Source organism: Mauremys reevesii, linkage group 14, assembly GCF_016161935.1.
Source record: "Mauremys reevesii isolate NIE-2019 linkage group 14, ASM1616193v1, whole genome shotgun sequence".
Classification (NCBI taxonomy): domain Eukaryota; kingdom Metazoa; phylum Chordata; order Testudines; family Geoemydidae; genus Mauremys; species Mauremys reevesii.
Genome location: NC_052636.1, coordinates 23,500,719 through 23,517,448, shown reverse-complemented (window position 1 = coordinate 23,517,448; position 16,730 = coordinate 23,500,719). Strand labels below are relative to the sequence as shown.

Below are 16,730 nucleotides of genomic sequence, written 5' to 3'. Positions count from 1 at the left end.
TTTGATGGCCCAGTGAGGGTCATCATCTGTACAATGAGCCCATGGAAAGGACCAAGGATACACCTATTGAGTCAGCAAGACATGCCGGGTATGCCTTTCTACTGAGACCTTCAAAGCTTTTCCATGCCATTTGCTGTGAATCTTGTGTTTGGGACACAGGAAGTACAGGCCACATGGCAAAAGGAATGTAAAGGGCAGCTGCATCATCTCCATTTTGTCTTCAATCCCCCTTCCTACCTCTGGAGCAACTTCTCTACAAACTGAACCCTGGAACAAAGGAGTGAATGACCCATCCAATCTGTGGATGTGTTCCAGACGGACTTTCAACTCACCAATACTGCTAAGAACCTGATATATCCATTTTGGAATGTATCTGACTGCTTTCCCATTTAACTTCTTTCTGTCTTTCTTTCGTTTAAACCTTTAGTTTAGATGCTAAAGGATTGGCTGGAAGGATGGAATTTTGGGTAATATCCAAACCTATACTGACCTGGTGATGTGGCTGACCCTTTGGGGTCAGAGGAACACTTTGTTTATGTGAGCAGAGTTTTTAAATAACCTCTCACTGTACTGGACCTCGCTGCTGATTAGGAACCAGAGACCTGGGATGGAATAAAAGGGGCCGTGTGATTTCTTTTTTCAGCTTCTCAACAACCCGTGTGGGGGATCAGAAGCACAGTGTGTGACTGGTCAGTGAGTTTAACTTCAGTGTTAACCACCAGATTTGGGAGCATCTGCTCTCCCTTTTCAGCCTGCCCTAACTTTGGCATTTTCAGTGAGAACTGCACCAGGTCACACTAAGCACTGAAGTTAAATTAATAGAATGTTTTTTTATGACCAAGTCTTATGAAATCAACTGAACTCCTTTGTTTTCTTTCATCTGAGCAGGGTTTCTAGTTTTCCAACGTGATGTGATCTCTCAGCTGGAACAAGGGGAACAGCCATGGGTCCCAGACCTCCAGGGTTCAGAGGAAAGAGAGATCCCTGCACAGGTGAGGAAACATTAAACCACCTCAGAATCTGTAAGTGCCTGAAGGAAACATCTGGGATGCCCTACAAAGCTCTTGGGGAGGTCTCTCAGTTCATTATTGTCCCTTGCAGGGGTCATATCCTCAGGGAAAAATATAGTTCATGGCTTCCTATAGATCCTAACAGACACCAGGCAGTAGCTTCCTCCCTTCCCCCTGCATATTTGGATGGGATGTGAAGGCTGAATTCATCCCACTCCTCTCTCCTATTTGGGGGAAGAGTTTGGGGGAGTCAAACTCCCCTCAGTTCCTGATTTTTATTTGACCTGTCTTCAGCACTTGTTTTTGTTTGGTCTTCCCCTTTCCATTCCTGTCTGAGGTTTCTGTCTCTATCACAGCAGGTGATGCAATGGCATGTGAGAAAGAGGAGCAGAATTCTCAGCCTGAAAATGTTGAGCCAGTGGGTAAAAACAGAGCATTATCGCAAAGATCGAAAAGGAATGTGTCCAGGAGTCCTGAGCAGGGAAAATCCTGGGAGATTCAGCACAGACCAAAAACAGATCAAGGAAACCAGCCAGGGAAGAAAGTGAATAAATTTATTTCCTGTTGGGGAACTCAGAAGGTCCTCATGGAAACCACAACACAGCAGGATATCCTCAGGCGAAAGAGAAAATTAGATGCAGTGAGTGTGGAAAAACCTTCTCTTGCAGCTCAGCCCTTTCTGAACATCAGAGAATCCACACAGGACAGGCCCTATGAATGCACTGAGTGCGGGAAAACCTTTAATCACAGTTCGCACCTTATTAGGCATCAAACAATCCACAGAGGAGAGAGGCCCTATGATTGTCGTGAGTGTGGGAAATGCTTCACTAGCAGCTCAGGCCTTTCTAAACATCAGAGAATCCACACAGGGGAGAGGCCCTTTGAATGCCGTGAGTGTGGGAAAACCTTCACTAGCAGCTCAGACCTTTCTAAACATCAGAGAATCCACACAGGAGAGGCCCTTTGAATGCTGTGAGTGTGGGAAAAGCTTCACTCAAAGATCAGCCCTTTCTCAACATCAGAGAATCCACACAGGGACAGGCCCTATGAATGCACTGAGTGTGGGAAAACCTTCAATCGCAGTTCGCACCTTATTAGGCATCAAACAATCCAGGAGGAGAGAGGCCCTATGAATTCCTGAGTGTGGGAAATGCTTCACTAGCAGCTGAAACCTTAGATTTAATTTACCCTGGTTCCTCAACTGTTGCTACAGCTCTAGTACCCATCAATCCAAAGACTGAGAGAAATGGAGAGTTCCAACCATTGTCCTTTAGTATCTTATTGTTCCTCTCTCTGTTTTTTTGTGCTGGCCTTTCTATTCTATCATTTTCTGCCTTTGTTTAGTTGGTAACAGTTGGTTTCCATCACTCACGTTTGTGTGTTTAAATCTCTATCCATTGTTAAATAAATTTTTTGCTTGTTTGATAACTGTACTCAGGTGCTGTGTGAGATACAGTAGCAATGGTCCACAGTAAAACTAGTAACCTGGGATACTTGGGGAAGAGAGGATCTGGGATTTCACTGAGTATATGGTGATCTGGGCTGGACCCCAGAGGGGACACATTGAAGGAACTCAAGGGTTAAGGTGGCTGCTGTAACTCAGAGGAGGGTCCTTGAGTTCCAGCAGGCTGGTGAGTTTGGTCACTAACATCCAGCTGCCAAATGCAAAACTCCCTCTTCCTTGTGGCAGGTGGCAACAAGGAGACTCACAGTCCTCAGCACCCTGAGAAGGGTCAGTCTGTCTCTATGTTGATCCACCTGTCATATTCACACAGGGAAAGCTCCCGATAGCACAAAACTCTGCCCTATGAAATCATGGAACATGTGCTCTTTGCTCTGTGAAAGCATGTAAAGAATCCAAGCACTGGAGGACAGGTTTTGGGTCCAGAGTGCCCTAGACAAATTGGAGGATTGGGCCAAAAGAAATCTGAGGAGGTTCAACAAGGAGAAGTGCAGAGTCCTGCACATAGGACGGAAGAATCCCAGGCACTGCCACAGACTGGGGACTGACTGAGTGAGGGGGGTTTGATAGCAGCCGTCAACTACCTGAAAGAGCAGCAGTGTGGGCTTTCTCCTGGCCACTTTACTGGGCTGGGCAGACATCCTGGAGGCCTTTCTAGAAGAGAATTGGGAACTGAGTTAGAAAAACCAATGTGAAAACCAGAACCTCAGGTTTAGACTCATTCATTTATAATATTAAATCTTCAATTCTAGTGTCATAGTCAATACAATTGCTTCAGCCTGATAGTTGCCCAAAGGGAAACTTAACGTCTCTCCAAGGGGAGTGGAGAGAAAAAACTTTTCAGAGTCCAAGAGAGACAAGGCGGGTGAGGGTAAGAGCTTGCAGAGGACCAACCTCTGTTGGTGAAAGAGACAAGCTGTGGAGCTAACCCAGCACCCTTCTTCAGTTCTGTGTAGCCTGGAAGGTCGTCTCTTCCATAACCAGCAGTTAGAACATAAGAACAGCCACACTGAGTCAGACCAGTTCATCTAGCCCACTCTCCCGAACGTGGCCAATGCCCGGCACCCCAGAGGACCCCTGGGACCAACATGGATACAACACCACCACAAACAAGGTTAAAAGTCAATGCACATGGGAGAAGCATCTTGTGTTTCATTCCTTATGTCCTAGTCCCATCATGTGGCCATTTCCTTTTCTTCCTTTCTGTTAAAAGCTTTGGTGTTTTGCACAGAAACATTATTTCCCCAGGAGAGACCCAGGAGTGGGGGCTGCATTCCTGTACCAAACAGTCACTGGAAGGGGGTAGACAAAGGCCTTTAGGACGAGGCGTCCGTCACTGTCAAAAGTTCATCTCCCTCCTGCAGGTCACTGGCAGCCTGAATTTGTTCCTTATCCTCCCAGAGTCTGGGGGCTGGAATCAGCACTACCCAGCCCCTCCGTATGTAGCAGGAACAAACACAAACCTGGGCTTTAAAACAAGCTGTCCCCTTCCTTCTCAGGGAAGAGTTTTCTGTGATTGAAGTGGAGCTTCAGTTCCCCTCTCCTAGGGGCGGGGCAGGTGTGGGGCCAGCTCCCAGTGAGATCTGTTTTCACCATTGCCCCCTTTCAGTCACTCTGGGATCCTAACTCTGCTCCCAGCTGTCAGGCAGCTTCCAGCCCATCCACCCTGCTCACTAACTCTGTGGTCATGTGTCACTCCCTCTGCCAGCACTCACAGCTTGCAGAAAAGCTACTTCTGCCAGCTGCATTGGTATAGTGGTATGCATAGGTGCTTTCTAAGCAATTCATCTGGGTTTGATTCCCAGCCAGTGCAATAATGGCTTTTCTCTTCTGTTGTTTCCTCATCTGGAACAATTTCCAGTCACATTGTGTTACAATCACATTATCTATAGAATGAAATAATAAATGTGTCAAAGTCCAGCAGGTCATACAGGATGGAGGCACACAAGGGACTGGAATGTGTCATCTGAGAAAGACAGAACCCTTGGAAACCTGCATCTCCCATCCCCTGGCCTTGCGTGTTATGGTTCCAGCTGCGTGAGCTGTTTGTAGGATGTTCCGGCATGATGGGGAAATGAAGTTTTGAGTCAGTTTTTGCTTCTGCAGATTCCTTTGCTGTTACAGTTATAATGACATGAACAAAAGGGAGGCAAAATAAAAATAAACTCCAAAGTACAATACAGGTGGGGAAAGAGAAGATCACAGTTAAGCCAAACACTTCAAAATAAAAATTAATACTAAAACAGGGGAGGGGGGAAGAGATCAGGTATGTGGAGATCCCATTGATATTTCAACGCACATTGTTAGAATCAAAGTTCAGACTTGACACTGGAAAACCTGCAACTACCTGTCTCTCTGAACACCTATGATGAGCAAGATGGAGCTGGGACACCTGTTCTGCTTCAATCATTTATTGTCTCTCTGTTCTCTCCTTCTTCTCCCCCCAATTCCTCGTCTCCAATGTCTCTGCCTCTCTCCTCTTGCTCCCTCTCCCCCTTTCCAGGAACTCACAGTCTACAGCATTTAGGACAAGCCAGAGCTCCCATGTTCTGCACATGAGCCTGTGTCAGAGGACGTGTGATCCAGGTCAGAACCAGTCACCAGAACAATATGACCCTTTATGGGCGACTTCTCTGCCTGCTCGGCACTTACATCTCCCCGCCTGCAAACAGGGTGGGGTACAGCTCTGACAGAGGCCTAACAGGAGAAATTTCAGCTCAAAGACAAATTTGTGTGAAATGCTGAGAAGTGAAGAGCCCCTTCCCCTCCCCAAATCCCCAGAACTCTAGTGTCACCCCATGGCACCAGCACAGGGAACCCAGTGAGATGGGGTTACAGAATACAAGGGGAGAGAGGAGGGAGAGAGGTGACAGGGAATCTCTCTCTTTCCTTCTCTCTTCACTTTCTGTTCTTCTCTTTCCTTCCAGGAACTGCAGTCACAGCAGGGAGGGTTTGTCTCTTTATTAGGATCCCTCTGTGTCACGGAGGCTGCACAAGTCATAGATTCTGTGGCTTCTGCAGTGGCCACTGTGGCTGACTCCATCGCTGCCCCAGCAGCTGGCCTGGGGACAGCCTGAGCAGTGCTTCCAAGGGTGGCAGGAGCAGCCACAGCTCAGTGGCTCCTGGCACCTGTCCCGAGGTGGCCGGAGCAGGGCTGGCCTCTGGGGCTCCCCTCACCTGGCAGCCTCTGAAGTGGCAGTGGGTCCCCGGGCTTCTCCCAGTACATGGTGCCACGGGCCCTGGACTCCCTGCGCCCACAGCTGGTGCCACGGACCCTGGGCCTCCTCCCCACGATTCAATGAGGGTATTTATGGTATAAGTCATGGCCGGGTCATGGGCAATGAGCTTTTGGGTTTTGCCCGTGATCTGTCCATGACATTTACTAAAAATACCTGGGATTAAATCTTCACCTTCCTCATTATCGATCAAATAAATCGAAACGCCTCCACCTGCAAGTGGATTTAGCCCAGGAACCTCAGAGTCAGCAGCTGTTACGCCCCCACTGAGCTCTCTGGTCAGGTGTCCTAGCGCTGGAAGCCTCCTGTTTAGATCCTAAAATAGCGTTTTTGCACCAGGGGGGCTGAAATTTTGGACCGGACATTGTAGCTCCACCGTTATTTTACTGAATTGCTTCAAAACAGCAAGTCAAGAAAGCAGCAAAGAATCCTGTGGCACCTTATAGATTAACAGACGTTTTGCAGCATGAGCTGTGGGTGAATACCCACTTCTTCAGATGCACCACTTGCATCTGAAGAAGTGGGTATTCACCCACGAAAGCTCATGCTGCAAAACGTCTGTTAGTCTATAAGGTGCCACAGGATTCTTTGCTGCTTTTACAGAACCAGACTAACACGGCTACCCCTCTGATACAAGTCAAGAAAGTCTCCTAAGTGCCAGGCTCTCTGCCATGGAAACAGCTGCCCCTGCTCTGCAGGAGTCTGTGCGTTCCACACAGCAACGTACACACCTGCTCCGCACTGAAGGGGGGTCAGACAGTGACAGGGTTGGTAACACAAATACTTCAGACTATTAACTCCAGGTCCCTTCCTTTCTTTAACCCAGGATGTGCCAGTCACCTGGTAACCATGGTGTTATCTTCACCTTAAAATACCTCTCAGTACATTTTCAGCAACCCTCCACCCCCTGCCCTCCCTGCAGCCAGCCTCTGTCTCCAGCCAGCCCCGCACGCCCCGGCTCCAGCCAACCCCTGCTGCATCCCCCTGCCCTGCCTCCAGCCAGCCCCGCACCCCCTGCCCCTGACACGGCATCAGTGAGACTGATACTGGAATACTGCCTTCAGTTTTGGTGTCCTTGTTTGAAAAAGATGTTGTGAAATTGGAGCTGGGGCAGCAAAGAGCCACCAAATGTTCTGAGGGCTGGAGAAAAATGCCTTCTAGTGAGCTATTGAAAGAGCTCAACCTGCTTAGCTTATCAAAAGAAGATTGAAAGGTGACTTCATTGAAGTCTTGAAGTGCCTTAATGGAGAGAAAATACTGGGTATTAAAGGACTCTTTAAAATAGCAGAGAAAGGAATAACAAGACCCAATGGCTGGAAGGTGAAAAGAGACAAATTCATATTACAACTAAGGCACAAATATTCAACAGCGAGGATGATTCACCACAGGAACAAGCTACCAAGGAAAGTGGTGGATTCTCCATCTCCTGATGTCATTTCATGAAGACTAGATGCCTTTCTGCAATGTGTTTGCCCCCAAAATAGCTCTTGTGTCATACAGGAGGCCTGTGATATGCAGGGGGTCAGATTAGATGCTCTAATGGTCTCTTCTGGCCATAAAGTCGACTCATTTCTGAAAAACTGAGTGTAGCATTGGGAGCAGCATCTGATGTTTCCCTGTCTAGCCGGCTTGCTGCCTAGAACGAACGCTCCTTGAGTGGGGTGATCCACAGGGAGTAGCTCAAACCTCCAAAGTGCCTGGCCAGGGGCAGGACATTGGCCCAGCAAGGGAGGGGTGTGGCAGTGACATCACAAAGGCCTTTTGCAGGCCCTCAGACTATTGGTCAAAGGTGGTGGGAAGGTGGTGACCTCACAGAGAGATGCTGACATCAGCCAGGCAGGACCGGGACGAGGGGCCAGGGAAACCTCAGAGACCCCTGTGGCTTTGCTCCAACAAGTCTCCTTCTCCAGGTCTCTCTTTGAGGACTGAGAGAGTATTTGGGTTCACGGACGTGAGCGCCAGGAGGAACCTCTTTCGAGTTTTCTCCTTCCCTTTTAGTGATTTTACTAGAAAACAGCCGTCCCTGTTTAGAAGGTAAGAGCCTCCTGGAGGTTTGAAACCTGTTCAGTCTGATCCATCTGGTGACAGGTCACTTCCCTTCTCTATACCTCAGGCTCCTCCCCATCTGCCCAATGGGAACAGGGAGAGTTCTCAAACTCTGGGCAGTCCTGAGCCTGAGTGAGATAAGGGGCGATAAAACCCTCTGTGAAGGAGAAAGGGGAGTTTCACGGTGTTTAACACCAAGGAAATCTAAAGTTTGCTAAAATGTCTAGTCTGCGGAAACAAGAAATGGTCGGGGCCAAACTTTTTAACCACTGCCTTTTCTAAAGCCCATTCAGGGGTGTGAGTCCCTGTCTTTAGGTACCTGGGGTTCTTTGCCAGCAGGAGAGAAGAGGTTCCTGCCTCCATTTTTGTGGCCTTAACAAACCAGGTGTTGTGCCCCAGTTCTCATCTGAGATCCCTGAAAAAGAACATCTTCCCATCCATGAACAAGACAGGACCTATCTTTCAAAGGGGAACAAAGAGACCCCTGGGACTTACAGACTAGCTAGCCTCACTTCCATAGCTGGAGAGATACTGCAATACATTCTTAAACAGTTTGTCAGCAGCACCTACAGGATAATTTGGTTCTTAGGACGAGGGAGCATGGATTTGTCAAGAACAAATCATCCCAAACCAATCCTCTTTCCTTCTTTGGCAGGGTTCCGGGCCTAGTGGAGGTGGGTAAACAGTAGATGGGATCTATCTTAGGGTCACTAAGGCTTTTGACACAGTCCCGCAGGACATTCTCACAAGCAAATGAGGGAAATGCGGTCTAGATGCAATAAGTGTCATGTGGGTGCAGAGCTAGTTGAAAGCCCAGACTCCAAGGGCCCTTCTCCAGGTTTGGCTGTCCAAGGGAGAGGGGGCACCTAGTGGGTCCTGCAGGGATCAGTCCGGGGTCGGGTACTATTCAATAGTTTCATGAATGATTTGGAAAATGGAGTGGAGAGCATGCTTCTAAAATGTGCAAATGACACCAAGCACTTTGGAGCTCAGGACTGGAATTCAAAACGCCCTTAACAAATTGGAGACTTGGTCTTCTTGAGCCAAACCCCATGGCTAGGCCCCTCTCTCTAGACTGGGCTGAAGTGAAACCCCAGAGCCAAACACTCCTCCTCCTGGGCAGTGCGCTCTGACCTTGAATGGTCAGATGCTGCTTAGCGCTGTCAGAACAGCTTTGGCTGGGGGATTCTCCCAGCACTTTCCAATAGCGGGAAGGTACGAAATCCCCATTTGCCTGCTGGGGACGGAGCCCTAGAGGGGGAGCAACTTGCCCAAAGTCCCACCGAAAAGGAAAACAACCAGCAGTGGAACCAATAGGGGTGTCAGGATCTTGGAGGCGCTGTCACCCCCACACTATGGCGGTGTTATGCACCCCCTGCAGCTGGCCGAGTTTCTCCGTCTCTTGGCAATAAGACAGCCTAGAACCCCAACCAGGGTTATTCTATCTGCTACCCAAGATCCATAAACCTGGAAATCCTGGATGCCTCATCATCTCAGGCATTGGCACCCTGACAGCAGGATTGTCTGGCTATGTAGACGCTCCATCATCATTCCACACAACGATGGACTACAAGCCGTCAGAACAGTATCCCGATAATGTCACAGCTGAACTTTGTGACTTTGTCCTCACCCATAACTATTTCACATTTGGGGACAATGTTTACCTTCAAGTCAGCAGCACTGCTATGGGTACTCACATGGCCCCACAGTATGCCAACGTTTTTATGGCTGACTTAGAACATTTCCTCAGCTCTCGTCCCCTAATGCCCCTACTCTACTTGTGCTACACTGATGACATCTTCATCATCTGGTCCCATGGAAAAGAAAACCCTTGAGGAATTCCACCATGATTTCAACAATTTCCATCCCACCTACAACCTCTGCCTGGACCAATCCACACAAGAGATCCACTTCCTGGACACTACTGTGCTAATCGATGGTCACATAAACACCACCCTATACCGAAACATACTGAACGCTATACTTACCTACATGTCTCCAGCTTTCACCCAGACCACATCACACAATCCATTGTCTACAGCCAAGCTCTAAGATACAACCGCATTTGCTCCAACCCTCAGACAGAGACAAACACCTACAAGATCTCTATCAAGCGTTCTTACAACTACAGTACCCACCTGCTGAAGTGAAGAAGCAGATTGACAGAGCCAGAAGAGTACCCAGAAGTCACCTACTACAGGACAGGCCCAACAAAGAAAGGAACAGAACCCCACTAGCCGTCACCTTCAGCCCCAACTAAAACCTCTCCAGTGCATCATCAAGGATCTACAACCCATCCTGAAGGACAATCCTCACTCACAGATCTTGGGAGACAGGCCAGTCCTGCTTACTGACAGCCACCCAACCTGAAGCAAATACTTACCAGCAACCACACAACAAAAACACTAACCCAGGAACCTATCCTTGCAACAAAACCTGCTGCCAACTCTGTCCACATATCTATTCAGGGACACCATCATAGGACCTAATCACATCAGCAATGCCATCAGGGGCTCATTCACCTGCACATCTACCAATGTGATATGTGCCATCATGTGCCAGCAATGCCTCTCTGCCATGTACATTGGCCAAACCAGAGAGTCTCTACATAAAAGAATAAATGGACACAAATCAGACATCAAGAATTATAACATTCAAACACAGCCAGAGAACACTTCAATCTCCTGGTCACTCGATTACAGACCTAAAAGTCGCAATATTATAACAAAAACCTTCAACAACAGACTCCACAAGAGATGCTGAATTGGAATTAATTTGCAAACTGGACACCATTAAATTAGGCTTGAATAAAGACTGGGAGTGGGTGGGTCATTACACAAAGTCAAACTATTTCCCCATGTTTATTTGTCCCCCTACTGTTACTCACACCTTCTTGTCAACTGTTGGAAATGGGCCATCCTGATTATCACTACAAGTTTTTTTCTCCTGCTGATAATAGCTCACCTTAACTGCTCACTCTCATTATAGTGTGGATGGCAACACCCATTTTTTCATGTTCTCTGTGTATATATATATCTTCCTGCTGTATTTTCCACTGTATGCATCTGATTAAGTGGATTTTAGGCCACGAAAGCTTATGCTCAAATAAGTTTGTTAGTCTCTAAGGTGCCATAAGTACTCATTATTTTTGCAGATAAATTAATGGAGGTTAAGTCCATAAATGGCTATTAGGCAGCCTGGGTAAGGAATGGTGTCTCTAGCCTCTGTTTGTCAGAGGGAGGAGATGGATGGCAGGAGAGAGATCACTTGATCATTATCTGTTAGGTTCACTCCCTCTGGGGCACCTGGCATTGGCCACTGTTGACAGATAGGATATGGGGTTGATGGACCTTTGGTCTGACCCAGTCTGGCCATTCTTCTATTCTTATGAAGGGAGGGGGAAAGCTCTGTAACAGAGTTTCTGTAGTGTAGTGGTTATCACGTTTGCCTAACATGCGAAAGGTCTCTGGTTCAAAACCAAACAGAAACATGATGGCTTAATTTTTCCCAACTCCAAGTGGCCTGTCCCTGCTGTTGTAGGAGCAGCAGTGATTTCTATGCTCAATAGGTCTGTTATACTTCCCCCATTCCCATTTTTGTCTCCTCTCCCTCTCTGAATGCCTGTGAAGTGGCTTTCCCCCTCTCCCTCCCGCTCCCTCCTGCAATGCTTGTGGGATGAATGGGCTCGTTGAACGGCTGGAAGATCAGAAGAGCTCCTAGATAGACAAGGTGTCTGGGACTCTAATTAGGCAGCGATCGCACACCCAGAGCATGGACACTACATGGACACTGGCTGAGGTGGAGTGTGACCCACCAGATGCAGCCAAGTCATCTCCAGTCGCAGGCCATGAGGAGCAGGTCCTTAAAAGGGGAAGGGGCCCTGTGCTCAGGAGTCACTCACAAGCTTGTACCTCCAGTGACTACCCTTCGCCCCGACCACCTGGCCAGTGGTTCGCTGCATTGCAGTTCATTGTGCCTCAGGAAGACTTACCTTCATCACACCGTCCATCGCGGTGCTCGGGGACACTTACCTTGCAGAATCCTGTGCCTGCCTCTTGGCTTCCCAGGGGTGGCTACTTGCAGCCCAGGAGAAGAAGGATGGTTCTGGTAAAAGAAAGACAAGCAAAGCACTGGGAGGAAATTTGGGTGTGGGCTCTGCGCTGGGGGTGGGGTGCAGGAGGGGTGGTGCAGCTCCCAAAGTGACCAGTACACACAACCCTCTGGCAGCAGCTCCTAGGTGGGTGGGGCCAGGGGATCTCCATGTGCTGCTGTCTGCAGGCGCTGCCTCCAGAGTTCCCATTGGCTACAGTTCCTGGCCAATGGGAGCTGCGGAGTTGGTGCTCGGGGCAGGGGCAGCACGTGGAGACACTCCCCCCCACCCCAGGGGATGCTGGGACATGCCAGCCACTTCTGGGAGCGGCACGGAGGGACGGATGTAGAGTGGGCATGGAGCCACCTTAGTGCTGCTGGCACATCTCTGCACACCCCTTGTGGGGGGAGGGGAGCAGAGGGCCTCCATGTGCTGCCTGGGGTAGGGGCAGTGCACAGAGCTGCCTCCTCCCGGGTCTATTCCAGGAGTGGGTGGGTGGGGTCTTTTGGCCTGCAAGGTGCAGCAGGTCGGACTAGATGATCACACTGGTCCCTTCTGACCTTAAAGGCTCTGAGTCTAAAAGGGAGAGGGAAGTAAAGGAAATTAAAAAAAAATAAACCAAGCATTGTAATACCAGGATGACTCCAACTGCTCATTATATAGTCCCACCCCTTTCTTCCTCCACTGGGTGTTTAATGACCTGTTGGGATTTGGGACACTGATTCTCTCATTCCCTTGATAAACTGATACAATATGACTGAAATTAAACCAATTCCCAGTGGAGGAACCATCATATCATTGCATTGGCTGGGAATCGAACCCAGGTCAACTGCTTGGAAGGCAGCTATGCTCACCACTATACCACCAATGCATCTGGTGAAAGTCTCTGATTTTTCACACTTGGTGATTGGTCACCTTACTTCTCAGCATGAGGCAAATGTCTCTGTGGTCTCTGCCATTCATCGTGGGGAGTTTCCCCACTGATAACAGTTCTTGCTGGGTTGGGGATGGGAGACAGAAGAGGCGTTTATTCTGTTTCATTCCTCTCCATTTTCTGTTCCTCCCCTTCCCTTCCAGGGTCCTCCCTTCCATTTCAGACTGTGCAGTGACACCCTCCCTGCACCCAGGACTCTCGAGCCTCTGGAGCAGCACGATCCCATGAGATCCTCAGTGACCAAGGGTCTTTTCCAACTTCCAGGAGACCCAGCTTGAATCTAAAGGAAGCTCTGATCCTTCCTGGGGAACCTCTCTCCTTCATGGAGATCAAGAGCATGAAGCCTCTGCCTTGCCTCCTGGGTCTGAATTAATGTCCCATTTCCCACTATGTGCTCGAAAGAAACAAATGTTTCTAACCCAGGTGAGCGGCGTTAATTCAGCTGGAATCCTTCACCCACATTCCTTAGGAGATACAGACTCTCTGTGACACAGACTGACTGGGGTTCATCTCTGCATGTCCCCAATGGGGAAGGAAAGACACTGAGGGCGAAGGAAGAAGATGAACAGAAGGAGTCAAATGGGGCTAGACCAGAATAGGACATTTTCTGCCTGTTAAAATGTACTAGACTCTAATTGCTTAAAACAAAACAAAACCCCACCAGCTTCTGTTTGAACCATCAGCTTTTCACAGAGCAGCCAAAGTGGTGAAGCACAGACACACATAACCACCTACAGCCCAAGTTTGTCTAAGAAGCACCTATAGTGGCTCATGCAGGGGGAAATACAGCTGTGGGTGTGAGTTCAGGCCTCACCCAGAGCATTGGTTTTCATTAGCCACGGAGCTTCCCCTACTTGCTTTGTCTCAGTCACATGGAAAGTGCCATAAGGGGTGATGAGAGTAAATTCTAAACTCTGAAATGCGGAGGTTGGCCCAGAGATTGGGATAAGGGGTTTGAAGAGAAAAAGCTCTAAGAGTATAAAACCAGACAGTCTCCAGGGGCAGGTTCGGTACAACGCCTCAACAGGGAGCCATTCGGGGGGAGGGGGTTTCACTCCCTCTGTTCAATGTCCTGAGAGGTATTTGAAGATGAAGATAACACCATGGCTAACAGGTGACTGGCATGTCCTGGGTTAAAGAAAGGGACCTGGGTTAATAGTCTGAAGATTTGTGTTACCGTCACTGTCTGACCCCCCTTCAGTGCGGAGCAGGTGTGTACGTTGCTGGGTGGAACGCACAGACTCCTGGAGAGCAGGGGCAGCTGTTTCCATGGCAGAGAGTCTGGCACTTAGGAGACTTTCTACACTTGCTGTTTTGAAGCAATTCAGTAAAATAACAGTGGAGCTACAATGTCTGGTCCAAAATTTCAGCCCCCCTGGTGCAAAAACACTATTTTAGGATCTAAATCGGAGGCTCCCGGCACTAGGACACCTGACCAGAGAGCTCAGTGGGGGCGTAACAGCTGCTGACTCTGAGGGTCCCGGGCTAAATCCACTTGCAGGGGGAAGTGTTTTGATTTATTTGATGGCTAATGAGCACCAGCTACCAGGGGAGAAGCCCTGAGAGTCGCTGCCACTCCAGCTGCTGCTAGGGCAGGGGGGAGCCCCAGGGGGCCAGCTGCTGCTCTGGCCACCCCAGAAGTGCTGCCAGAGGCCACCAAGCTGTGGCTGCTCCTGCTGCCCTCGGGACCACTGGTAAAGTGGTCCCCGGGCCAGCCGCATTGGCCGCTGCTTGGGCGGTCCCTGGAGCCAGTTGATTGAGTGGCCCTGGAGTCAGCCACTGTGCCCACTGCAGAAGTCACGGAGGTTGCAGGAAGTCACAGAATCCATCACTTCCACCACCTCCGTGACAGACACGGAGACAAACCTCCCTGCTGTGACTGCAGTTCCTGGAAGGAAAGAGAAGAACAGAAAGTGACGAGAGAAGGAAAAAGAGAGATTCCCTGTCACCTCTCTCCCTGCTGCCTCCCCCCTTGTATTCTGTAACCCCATCTCACTGGGTTCCCTGTGCTGGTGCCATGGGGGTGACACTAGAGTTCTGGGGATTTGGGGGGCTCTTCATTTCTCAACATTTCACACAAATTTGTCTTTGGGCTGAAATTTCTCCTGTTAGGCCTCTGTCAGAGCTGTACCCCACCCTGTTTGCGGGCGGGGGGAGAGGGGAGATGTAAATTGCAGAGCAGGCAGAGAAGTCGCCCATAAAGGGTCATATTGATCTGGTGACTGGTTCTGACCGGGGTCACATGTCCTCTGACACAGGCTCATGTGCAGAACATGGGAGCTCTGGCTTGTCCTAAATGCTGTAGAGTGTGAGTTCCTGGGAAAGAGCAGGGGAGAGGGAGCAAGAGGAGAGAGGCAGAGACATTGGAGATGAGGAATTGGGGGGAGAAGAAGGAGAGAAGAGAGAGACAATAAATGATTGAAGCAGAACAAATGTCCCAACTCAATCTTGCTCATCACAGGTGTTCAGAGAGACAGGTAGTTTTCCAGTGTCAAGTCTGATCTTTGATTCTAACAATATGCATTGAAATATCAAGGGATCTCCACAAACCTGATCTCTTCCCCTCTCCCCTTTTTTAGTATTAATTTTTATTTTGACGTGTTTGGCTTAACCGTGATCATCTCTTTCCCCACCTGTATTGCAATTTGGGCTTTATGTTTATTTTGCCTCCCTGTTGTTCATGTCATTATAATTATAACAGCAAAGAAATCTGCAGGAGCAAAAACTGACTCAAAACTTCATTTCCCCATCATGCTGGAACATCCTACAAACAGCTCACGCAGCTGGAATCATAACACGCAAGGCCAGGGGATGGGAGATGCAGGTTTCCAAGTGTTCTGTCTTTCTCAGATGATACATTCCAGCCCCTTGTGTGCCTCCATCCTGTACGACCTGCTGGACTTCAACACATTGTTTCATTCTATAGATAATGTGATTGTAACACAATGTGACTGAAATTAAACCACTTCCAGATGAGGAAACAACAGAAGAGAAAAGCCATTATTGCATTGACTGGGAATCAAACCCAGATGAATTACTTAGAAGACACCTCCGCACACAACTATACCACCAATGCATCTGGCAGGAGTAGCTTTCCTGCAGGTTCTGTGCGCTGGCAAAGGGGGTAACACATGACCACAGAGTTAATGAACAGGGTGGATGGGCTGTAAGCTGCCTGACAGCTGGGAGCAGAGTTAGGATCCCAGAGTGACTGAAACAGGGCAATGGTGAAAACAGATCTCACTGGGAGCTGGCCCCACACCCGCCCCGCCCCTAGGAGAGGGGAACTGAAGCTCAACTTCAATCACAGAAAAATATTCCCTGAGAAGGAAGGGGACAGCTTGTTTTAAAGCCCAGGTTTGTGTTTGTTCCTGCTACATACGGAGGGGCTGGGTAGTGCTGATTCCAGCCCCCAGACTCTGGGAGGATAAGGAACAAATTCAGGCTGCCAGTGACCGCAGGAGGGAGATGATCTTTTGACAGTGACGGACGCCTCGTCCTAAAGGCATTTGTCTGCCCCCTTCCAGTGACTGTTTGGCACAGGAATGCAGCCCCCACTCCTGGGTCTCTCCTGGGGAAATAATGTTTCTGTGCAAAACACCAAAGCTTTTAACAGGAAGGAAGAAAAGGAAATGGCCACATGATGGGACTAGGACATAAGGAAGGAAACACAAGATCTTTCTCCATGTGCATTGACTGTTAACCTTGTTTGTGGTGGTGGTGTATACATGTTGGTCCCAGGGGTCCTCTGGGGCGCCGAGCATTGGCCACTTTCGGGAGAGTGGGCTAGATGAACTGGTCTGACTCAGTGTGGCTGTTCTTATGTTCTAACTGCTTGTTATGGAAGAGACGACCTTCCAGGCTACACAGAACTGAAGAAGTGTGTGGGTTAGCTCCACAGCTTGTCTCTTTCACCAACAGAGGTTGGTCCTCTTACCCTCACCACCTTGTC

At 49.0% G+C, this 16,730-nt stretch overlaps 1 non-coding gene across 1 annotated transcript; it reads right to left on the bottom strand.

Moving 5' to 3' along the window:
* Positions 1-12,643: 12,643 nt before the first annotated feature.
* Positions 12,644-12,715, bottom strand: TRNAG-UCC. Its single transcript has one exon. It is a non-coding gene; the product is annotated as a tRNA-Gly (tRNA).
* Between the last annotated feature and the right edge of the window lie 4,015 nt (positions 12,716-16,730).